The sequence below is a fragment of the Salarias fasciatus genome, chromosome 20 (assembly GCF_902148845.1).
Source record: "Salarias fasciatus chromosome 20, fSalaFa1.1, whole genome shotgun sequence".
In the NCBI taxonomy this organism is placed as follows: domain Eukaryota; kingdom Metazoa; phylum Chordata; class Actinopteri; order Blenniiformes; family Blenniidae; genus Salarias; species Salarias fasciatus.
Genome location: NC_043764.1, coordinates 19,779,776 through 19,789,609, shown reverse-complemented (window position 1 = coordinate 19,789,609; position 9,834 = coordinate 19,779,776).

The following is a 9,834-nucleotide window of genomic DNA, read 5'->3' as shown; positions in this document are numbered from 1 at the left end:
AGCGAGTGAGCGAGCGAGCGAGCTGAAGGTGGAGGGATTCAAGCAGGGAGAGAAACACAGAATCAGAACAACATTCAGTTGTGCTACAGGAGAATAACAGTGAGAAAAAGAACAAAAGAAGAGAGACAGAGTGCTCAAAAAAAAAAAAAAAACTGCTAATGTTCCTTTTGGCACAAAGTTTTTCTTCGCTGGTCAACCAGCTCACCATCTATGAGTTATGTTTGGAGATGTCAGGCTCTGTGAGGGAGGAAGGGAAGAGATGAAACAAAAACAAAGAGAAGAAAGACTGAGGAGAAATTGCTGTTTCAAAACAGACTTTTAGAATCCACAGTTCAATCACTTGCCGGTGGTTTGTGCTGTTGCATAGATTTCAGTGTATTGATTGGTGACAGATAAGAACAATGAAAACAGTTTGGAAGAAGAAAACTAAAAGACAAAATTAGCAAAAAATCTAATTTATCTGACTTAACCATATATCTAGATTCATGGATAAATATACAAAGATGTAAAACTTGACCTCTGACAAAATGTTTGTGAGAAATCATCTGTGAGAAAGATCTTTTGAGGGAACCTTAGTTCATTAATAGACACATTACTGGCAAGTTTGCTGAAAGTTTGCCAGGTGTCAAGCCTAGAAAGGTACTGTATGTGTTTTGTTAAACCTCTTCGTGGTTTATTTAGCATATTTTTTGCACCATAATCACCCATTTATGTTCCATATATAGGAATATTACTTAAAACTTGTTATTTGTAAAATTACTGCTTTAAACAGGTGCTTTTCTTAAAGAAAACACTGTTGTTTTTTTAATTCATAGATAAAACTTCATTTCTGTTGGACTCTGCATTATCAGCAGGATTTCTTTATATTTTTGCAAAGCATGCAGTGATCACATTCTGCTCACTTCAGTTATTTTTTAATGTCAACGCTACAAACTTATTCCATGCAGAACATTTTTTAATCAATATTTGATTACCTAAAACAGTTAAAATTTAACATCAGCTTACACACAAACACACACTCCTCTGTTCCTCCTGTGTGTCAGTCATAAACCGGCTGGCAGCACAATAGGTGCTTTTCAGAAGTTGTGTTCCTAAGTCCTTCAGCAAGTTACTCCCACGCTGTTTCTTTTTTGATCGTCGACTTTACGTGTTTAAGATAGTAAGAAAAAAAAGGAAGGAGGTCTGGGCTTCAAATGGGTTTGCTGCGTTTGCCTTGAGCAGGAATTACGTGAACGCACTTGAACGTTTGGCCCTTTCTGGATTATGTGTGAGATGTTTCTTCAGTGTCCAATCATGAATGTATACATTAGTGGATTACACTATGAAAGTTTGGTTAAATGGAAACCAATAAGTCAGATTTGACTAGTTCATTTCACTTACAGTTTCATTTATTACAGAATTATCTCACAACTGGCCCAGAACACCTCAGGTTTATTCCAACTGATGATCTTGCAAAGTGTAATAATCACAGAGAAAAGCTTTTTTTTTTTTTTTCTTTTTCAAATGAAACTCTTTTCAATACAACAAAGAAATACATTTGGTGTTCTTGTTTAAAGGTTTTTGTACTTGAAATATATGAGATAAAATACAAGATCATGCCGTGACTGAATCAATGAAGATATCTGATCAAAAAGAACACGAAACTCAACCACAACTAAAACTGAAGAGTTCTGAACTTTGATGCCTTGTTCTGAATGAAAGACAGTCTCTCCTTTGACAGTAGTGTTGTTTTGAAAGCGATTGATGCAAGCACATTTTATTTATCAAATGAAAGTGGATCTGTTCATGCCCTTTTAAAATAATGGTATCTGGACACAAAGCAACTTCTTAGATGATCCTTGCTTACGTAAGGTTTTAAACACACTCTAAAGATTCCATTGTCCTCAGAATAATTCACTTTCTCCTCCGTCCCATTGTGCGTCACTCTCAATGCCGTCCAAAGTATCTGAGACGCAACTTTTTCAAGGCTTGTTAGGAATGTAGGTGGATTGTTGTCTTCAGCTCACCAGGTCACTGTTCACTGCGCATTCTTGATGGAAATTGAGGCGAGCTGAATATGAACCCCGAATGTGAGGCAAACCTGCTAGTTCAGATCAATATTCATTAAAGAAAAGCAAAAACAAAACACTCAGATCAGTAATTGAACTGGTTATAATTGTTGTTTTGTGCTTTCTCAGAAATCTCAGAAAAAAATGAAATTAATTACTACAATTATTATAATTTTAATTGTTGACCAGCGCTCGATAGTAGCCTTTTTTTCTGATCCTGATCAACACACTAACGGTTTAAGACTAGCAACCTGTGGAACAAGTCTTAAAAAAAAAAAAAAAAACATCACCAAAGTGAGAAAACAACGAGGCACAAATGGGCCACAACACACAGAGCGCACTCAGGAAGATTGATTCCTGTTCAATGCTCATGGAGAGAACCACAGCGTCCCTTAAATCTCACATCCGTCAGCTTTACAGTAGACACCCGGCGGGTCCAAAACGCCCCTCCGGCTCCTTGAGCGCAGCTGTAGAGCAGCCTTGGATGCATCCGGACCGAGTTCATGCACCATGGGAACGCAGAGGTCCTCCAGGGTCGGGTTCGGCTCTGATGGATGACTCCCTCGGGACAAACGATGGCCGAGCCGGTCCTTGTCTCCTTTTTGTCTTGGTGGCGTGTGCGGCTGACACGCCGGCGCTGAAAGCATACATACGTACAATTTGGCTGTGACCTTGTCCATGACCACACACTTAAACGGCCAGGTTTCTGGAGAGCAGCTTCCCATTGGGGGGGTGGGGGGGGAAGCAGGAAAAGGGAGGTAGATGTAATGATGAAATACACCGATTGTCCTCTGATAGATTGGGGACAAGGCCCCTAATCGCTCTTGATGTCATGTGGATGACCTCCCAGGATACAGAGCACAGATTCATCACCCGCAGCTCCCTTCTCATTCACCACCAAGTGAATCACTGGTCGTGATGTACTGTACAGGTATGCCATAAATAGCACCTTTCACCCCATGAAAACCTCCATCACACATTATTCTTGGGTCTCTGTGTCCTGGAGCTTTGCTGATGTTGTGACCCCATTATTACCATATGAATATAGAACTGTTCCGGCTCACTGCACAACGTGTTATTTATTGCAACACCGTAGTATTCCACTGCTTTGTTTAAAGAAAAAAAGAAGAGACCATAGGTGAAGCATTCTGGTTCTGTGAAGGATCAAGAAGGATGTAATTGGATTAGATGAGATAAATTTGTGCGTTTGCAAAAGAAAAGAGTCAATTAGCGCTATCTGATGTCAGGGGAGTCTTTATCAAAACTGCATCTGCCCCGTAAAGAACTGACTTTTTCAACAGAATATCTATCCTCTGCGTAACTTATTTATTATTTTCTAATGATTGAAACACACTCCAGGCCGGCGTGCTGGTGGAAGTGGTTGGCCCTGTTGCCTCACAGCAAAAAAATCCAGGTTTTTTTTTTTTTTAGTGTGTGTGGATGTGGAGGTTTCATGTTCTGTTGGTCCTTCTGCTCTCATTTTCAGTGTATTTTAATCCGTCACTCAAACCCGGCCTTTGGTGTTGATGCCTGCCTCTCTCCAGGTAAAGAAAGCTCTGGCTCCACACAACCCCAGCTTCAAAGAAGCAGGTATAAGATATTGGCTTTACATGATCACTTTACAATATTTTTTTTTAAATTTTGGAGGATTGAACATTTTACTTTCCAGCTTTTATTAACATTGCATTCTTGCTACAGTGGCTTTTCCGATACTGCCAGTGTCATTCTGGGATTTTTATGTTTTTCTCTGAATAGAACCCCTCATGCATTAGATGAGAAACAACTGAGTAGAAAACTACAAAGAAAGCTGAAGTTAGATATCCGCATTTGTCTGAAAAAACAAAAGTGAGGGAGGAAAGTGGTTTATGAGAGCTTTTGGAGTACTTTGAGTACTTCTGTGGCCCAAGGTAATAGAAGCAAATGCAAAATTAGTCACTCAATTGTAAAAATTCCATTTATTATAAAGTGTGTTTCATTCAATCTGAAGAGACCCAACGTGCCATAACGCTCCATTAGACAGTTAAGATCACACAAAACTATCAGCACATTTAGAAGTAATTAAAGGGACCTTAAGTTCAGGCAGGTAGACTGAGTCATCCTCAGTTTGTAGAGCTGATATTTATGTCTGGCTGAGTGCTGTTTTGCATATTTTCCTTCATCCTGGATGATCAAAAACACCACATGTTGGCAGACATGTTTTACTTCCAAGCGTAGTGAAGTATTCTGCTGCAGGTCATGACCTCGGGGTTCTCACGGCCTCAGTGGGACTCAAACTGGCGACCCGCTGATCCTCTGCTCCTATACTCTCTGTAACAGCAAAGCTTAGTTTCATATTCGACGGGCAGCAGCTTCCTTTATTTATGGACTTTGGCCTTTTCACACACTACCATGAGCCAGAATCTGTATACATTTATTTTCTGAGGCTTTCTCACACTTTAAATGATGGGATGCTTCTACGAGACCAGGAACGCAGCAGATTAACTGAGTTTAGGAGGTGCGCTCTCCGTTACATCCTTTGTTGTTGTGTTTATGCCGCGGCGATCCCATCCCCATCTGTATGCAGCCTGCCGGTGTTGTGCATGGCCGGCGCTGTACTCGCTGTATCTATTGCAATGCTCTGTGTAGCGTGACTCTTGCCTGTGTACCATCTATCAGGGGATAGCATAACCTCGCTTTAAAATCATATTCCACTGAATCAGAATTCAATTCCCGATTCCTCCCTGAAAATATCATAATAATACATCTCTCCCGGTTTCCACTTGGGCCACTGTCACCGTGCTTCCTGACTCATTGCTTCTGCTGTAATTTCTCAATAACGGCTTTGGCAGAGACATGATGAAACATTCAGTGAATAAATTTCATTGGTTTCAGGGAGACAAAAAAAAAAAAAACCAAAAAAAAAAAACCTTGGCTAGGTGTAATTTTAGATGCATGAAATCCAGAGGTGCTTACATACATTGTTCAAGTTGTTATGAATATGAAACACCTCGACTATGTTTCTTATTGCTGTATTATTCATAAATCAGAACGATGCTACCGCGTGATGGAGGAAGCAAGCTTGACAATGAAAGCGTTGCAGTTGTTACTCCTCGCCGAGTGCCGTGCGTTGGAAATGCCTCTTGATTGTACGGCGCAGACAGTGCTCGTCTTTGACGTCCTAAACGTTGAATAGAAGTAATGAGATTGCAGCTGAATAACAATGATGGAATGGATTACAGTCCACAATGCCGAGGTTTGACAGTTTCCCCGATTAGTGGTACAAATTTAACACTTGTTAGGCATTATGTAAACAGCTCTGAAGGAGATTATTTGTCAGGCAGGCTGGGATTCTATCAACACAGTCGGCCTGCGTGCTGTAAACAACTCCCACAATTCGCTGGTACAACTCCCGTTCATCCGCTCATCACTGTGCACGTTTTGACAGCGCCACACTGAATTACACAAGGTATCAATTCTGATTACAGACGAAATAGATGTTTTCACTGCATATGTTTAGGTGGATCAAGTTCGATGTGTAGGTGACACGACAAAATGAGCGACAAATGATAAAATATTCACTAAACAATGACATGTGTTGGCATTTCACCTGTCTGGTCAGATTCTTCATTATTGGTAATTAAATGTATCCATCAGTCCTTTAATCCATCCATCCATCCATCCCCTGTTTCAGCCTTTATTCCTTTGTTTCATCTTTACCTCGATCCTTTCTCTCCTCCGAAAGTCACCTTATATCGAGATTTACGTATACTCTGGCGTTTTGCATCCCTGAACCGATTCTATTCCTTTAAGTAATGAGAAAATCCCTGCGGAAATCACCATAATTGTGAGAACATAAGATTACTCCAACCCTACTCTTTTAGAAAGCTTATATTTGTGTAAGGACTTCAAGAAAATGGTATGATTTAAAGTGTTTTAGTTATTGAATATGGCTGTATGTATTTGGAAACTACATGTCCCATGATGCATTGCGATGCTGGACTGGCCAATGCTTGATTGAATAAGTTGCTGCATCCAATCAGAGATGTTCTTCTTGGGTTGGAGGGAAAAAGGACAGAAAAAAAAAGGGAAGTAAGAGAAACGCTGGAGGGACGCAGATGTTGGGACAGAGAGAGACGGAAAATTTGGATTTGATTCCCCTGGGAGGACGGACTTCGACATAGGATCTGCATTATCAGGTTGAAGACTGCCAGCTTCCTCTCACCTGCAGTTTGCTGTACCGCTGGAGCTGCAGGCTGTTGTGACATCTCCATCTGAGGCTGCTTCTTCTCGCTTGTGTTTTTTTCATACTCTTCCAACCCGGTGGATACGTGAGTAAAATAAGTTTTTTTCTCAGACACTGCTTGCGTCGTGCTCGTTAAAGGAGCGAGGGATTTGATTGATGTGCACCAACTGAAAGGGCCCCAACGATTAAACCCAAGCGCTTGGTAAAATCTCGGACATAAAAAAAAAAAGAGAGATATGGTGAATTGATTGATTTGTCTTTGCAGTGTGGGGTGTGTTTCATTGTGAGTTTCACAGAGTTCTTGACAGTAGATGGGGTATTTTGACTTTCTATTTGCCCTGGTTCAGAAAAGCGGTCGTATTTATTTTTGAAGAAGAGTGTGAGGTCCCAATATTTTTTTTCCTTCTCCCTGTTTCTTACACTTTATTTTTTTTGGGGACCAGATTTTGATTTTGAAAGAAAATAAATGCAGTGTTTTTGTACAGTTTCTTTGATGATTCTGGATATTCTGTTCCTTTGAGGTTTCCTAACATTTGATGTATATATATTTCTATGGTTTCTGAGTAATTACATGTTCGACTCATAGAGGGTGAGTTAAGTGATTTCTCAGTGGAGGCACCGCGCTATTATTATTGTCTTTGATACACTAATGCCTGAAACAACATCTACTGGTGATCGAGGAATTAGCCAATTCACCATCAACTGCTAAAAACCTGGGATCCTGTTGAATAATAGCTAGTAACCTCAGTTAGTATTCTTAGTGCCAGAAAAGGGTTACATTTTGGACGCACCGCTGGGTATCCCCTCGTTCACCAGACAGGCAAAATTTTTCCTCCCCATTGTCAATAAAGTGAACATTAAAAAGAAAAAAAAGAAATATAAGTGAAAGTGACAGTGTTATTAGTTCGATTAAGTCATGGATTTTTCTCAAGCTGTTGAGTGGAGTCAGCAGAAGGCTGGCAGCCCTTCTCGTACTATATTACTGAGAAATGTACCAATAATGACCAGTGATGACAATATTCAGAAAGTCTTAAGCACAGTGAAAGTGTTTGGTCGCACTAAGATAGGTGACCGACGTGGAGACTCTACTGGCACACAGTTGTTCATTTTGGTAGAGACAAGCCTTGACTTGACCCCTGACTCAGTACCTGTAGAAGTGGGCATAGAAGGAGAGCTTGGTCCATGGCCCGTGCACATTGTTGAAAGCCTCAGCACCTACAATGCTGTTTCAGAGGAAGATTCTTTCCATACAAAACTGATGACACTGCTCCAAGAGGAAGGCAAATCAATGGAGGACTTCAAGGCCATTGTAGCTGAAAAGCAAACTCCAAAAACAGATGTAAATGTCGATCTAGTGACTGCTATTGGCAAACTCGTGGACAAGTGTAACCAAGCATCCTCTGATGGGCCAAGCTACAGAAAGCTGAGGTTATTTTCAGGACTGAGACCTCTGCCCCCAGGTGAAGAAGAGTATGAAGCCTGGATGGAGCAGGCAACACAAATGATCACTGAGTGGCAATGTACTGATGCAGCCAAGAGACAGCGTATTGTTGAAAGTTTAAAGGGCCCAGCTGCTGACATTATTCGCTTTCTGAAAGTTAGCAATCCCACTGCTACTGCCACTGACTACTTGTCTGCTCTTGACACAGCATATGGCACTACAGAGAGTGGGGCTGACATCTTAGCCAAATTTCGACATACATTCCAAAATGAAGGAGAAAAGCTGTCTGCTTTCCTGTATCGCCTTGACAAACTTCTTCATCATGCCCTTCTGAAAGGAGGTATTCAAACTGCAGACATGAACAGAGCTCGCATGGAACAGCTAGTTAAAGGTGCACTCACTCATGACATGGTCGCACTTCGCATCAGAATGAGTCACAGACCGGATAATCCCCCTTCCTTCTCCCAGCTGATGCGTGAAGTGAGAGAAGAGGAAAACTGGATAAGTGCACGGGAAGGAGTGAAAACAACTGTTTCGACAGCTACCACTACTGTACCCCAGTCCTCGGTGTCATCTGAACTCAGCAGTCTGAGAAATGAAGTCAAAGAGTTGTCTGCCCAAGTAGCCAAGCTGTTAGGTGCTGCTTCCACTGCCCCAAAATCTGAAAAAATGACTGAAAACACTTCACCTCCTCAACGAGTGACAGATTCTGCTGCTCGGGAAGCAGCATTTAAAGTCAAACCTTCCCGACCACCGACTTCAAATGTTTTCTGTTACAATTGTGGACAGGATGGACACACAAAAAGAGAGTGCAAAGAGGCTGAAGATCTCAGAAAAGTTACTCAGAAACTGATCAGGGCAAACAAGAACCAGGGAAACTTCCCAGGAGCTCAGTGAAGGAACGGCATTTGGCTCCATGTGACACACGTTCCACCCAAAGCTCAACTCCTGGAATGGGAGACACGAAGCACTTACCTGATGGTTTGATTGGACCCCGCTCTATTGCTCCTGTGCAGATTGAAGGCATTTATGCAAAAGCTCTGATGGACAGTGGTTCAGTTGTAACTATTCTGTACCGTAGTTTTTACAACACCTACCTGAAACACTTACCAATCCATCCTCTCAAAGATCTTGAATTATGGGGTTTAAGCAATGAACAATACCCATATGATGGTTACTTATCCATTAAACTGGAGTTCTCTGCTGCAGTGACTGGGGTCGCACAGACTGTTGACACGTTGGCCTTAGTTTGTCCTGACCACACAAATGGTGAAGAAGTTGCCATTCTTGTGGGGACAAATACCAAGTTGGTGAGAAAAATGTTTGAGTCCTGTAAAGAGCAAGCAGGTGAACAGTTCTTGAGCACTCTGACCATACACCCTGCCCTCAGAGAGGCTTATGAGACCATCACTCGTTCTGACACTTCAGAAAATACTGACAAACATGGTACTGTGTGGTTTACCCAGAACAAGTCAGTCACTGTACAACCAGGGCAGGTGTTTAAAGTAATAGGCATCCCCAAATTTCCAGGCGATTTCACTGATCACCTTGCACTTATAGATCAACCTAAAGACACCTTTTCCCCTGAGGAATTGTGGGTCAGGCCTGAGGTTCACCCTGCAACAGTGGTTTCTAGTAAGCGTGTTACTGTGACTGTAAGAAATCACTCAACAAAAGAAATCACACTGAAGCGTGGGACTCCACTAGCTCACATTTTTCCAGTGACCTCAGTACCTCCACCAAAGACTAGTTGTACTGAGAAAACTGTTAACGAACTGGATCCAGCCTCCTTCGACTTTGGCACTTCCCCCATGCCAGAGGAAGCAAAAGCACGTCTCTGTGAGAAAATGTTGGAAAGAAAAGAAGTCTTTTCTCACCATGAATGGGATGTAGGATGCTCCAAAAGCACTACTCATGAAATAAGACTGAAAGATGCAAGACCCTTTCGAGAGCGATCAAGACGGGTACCACCTGCTGACTTTGACGATCTGCGTCAACATCTTCAGGAACTGCAGAACCATGGCATCATAGCCGAGTCACGCAGTCCCTATGCATCACCCATTGTAATCGTACGCAAAAGGTCAGGCAAAGTACGAATGTGTGTCGATTACAGAACGCTTAAC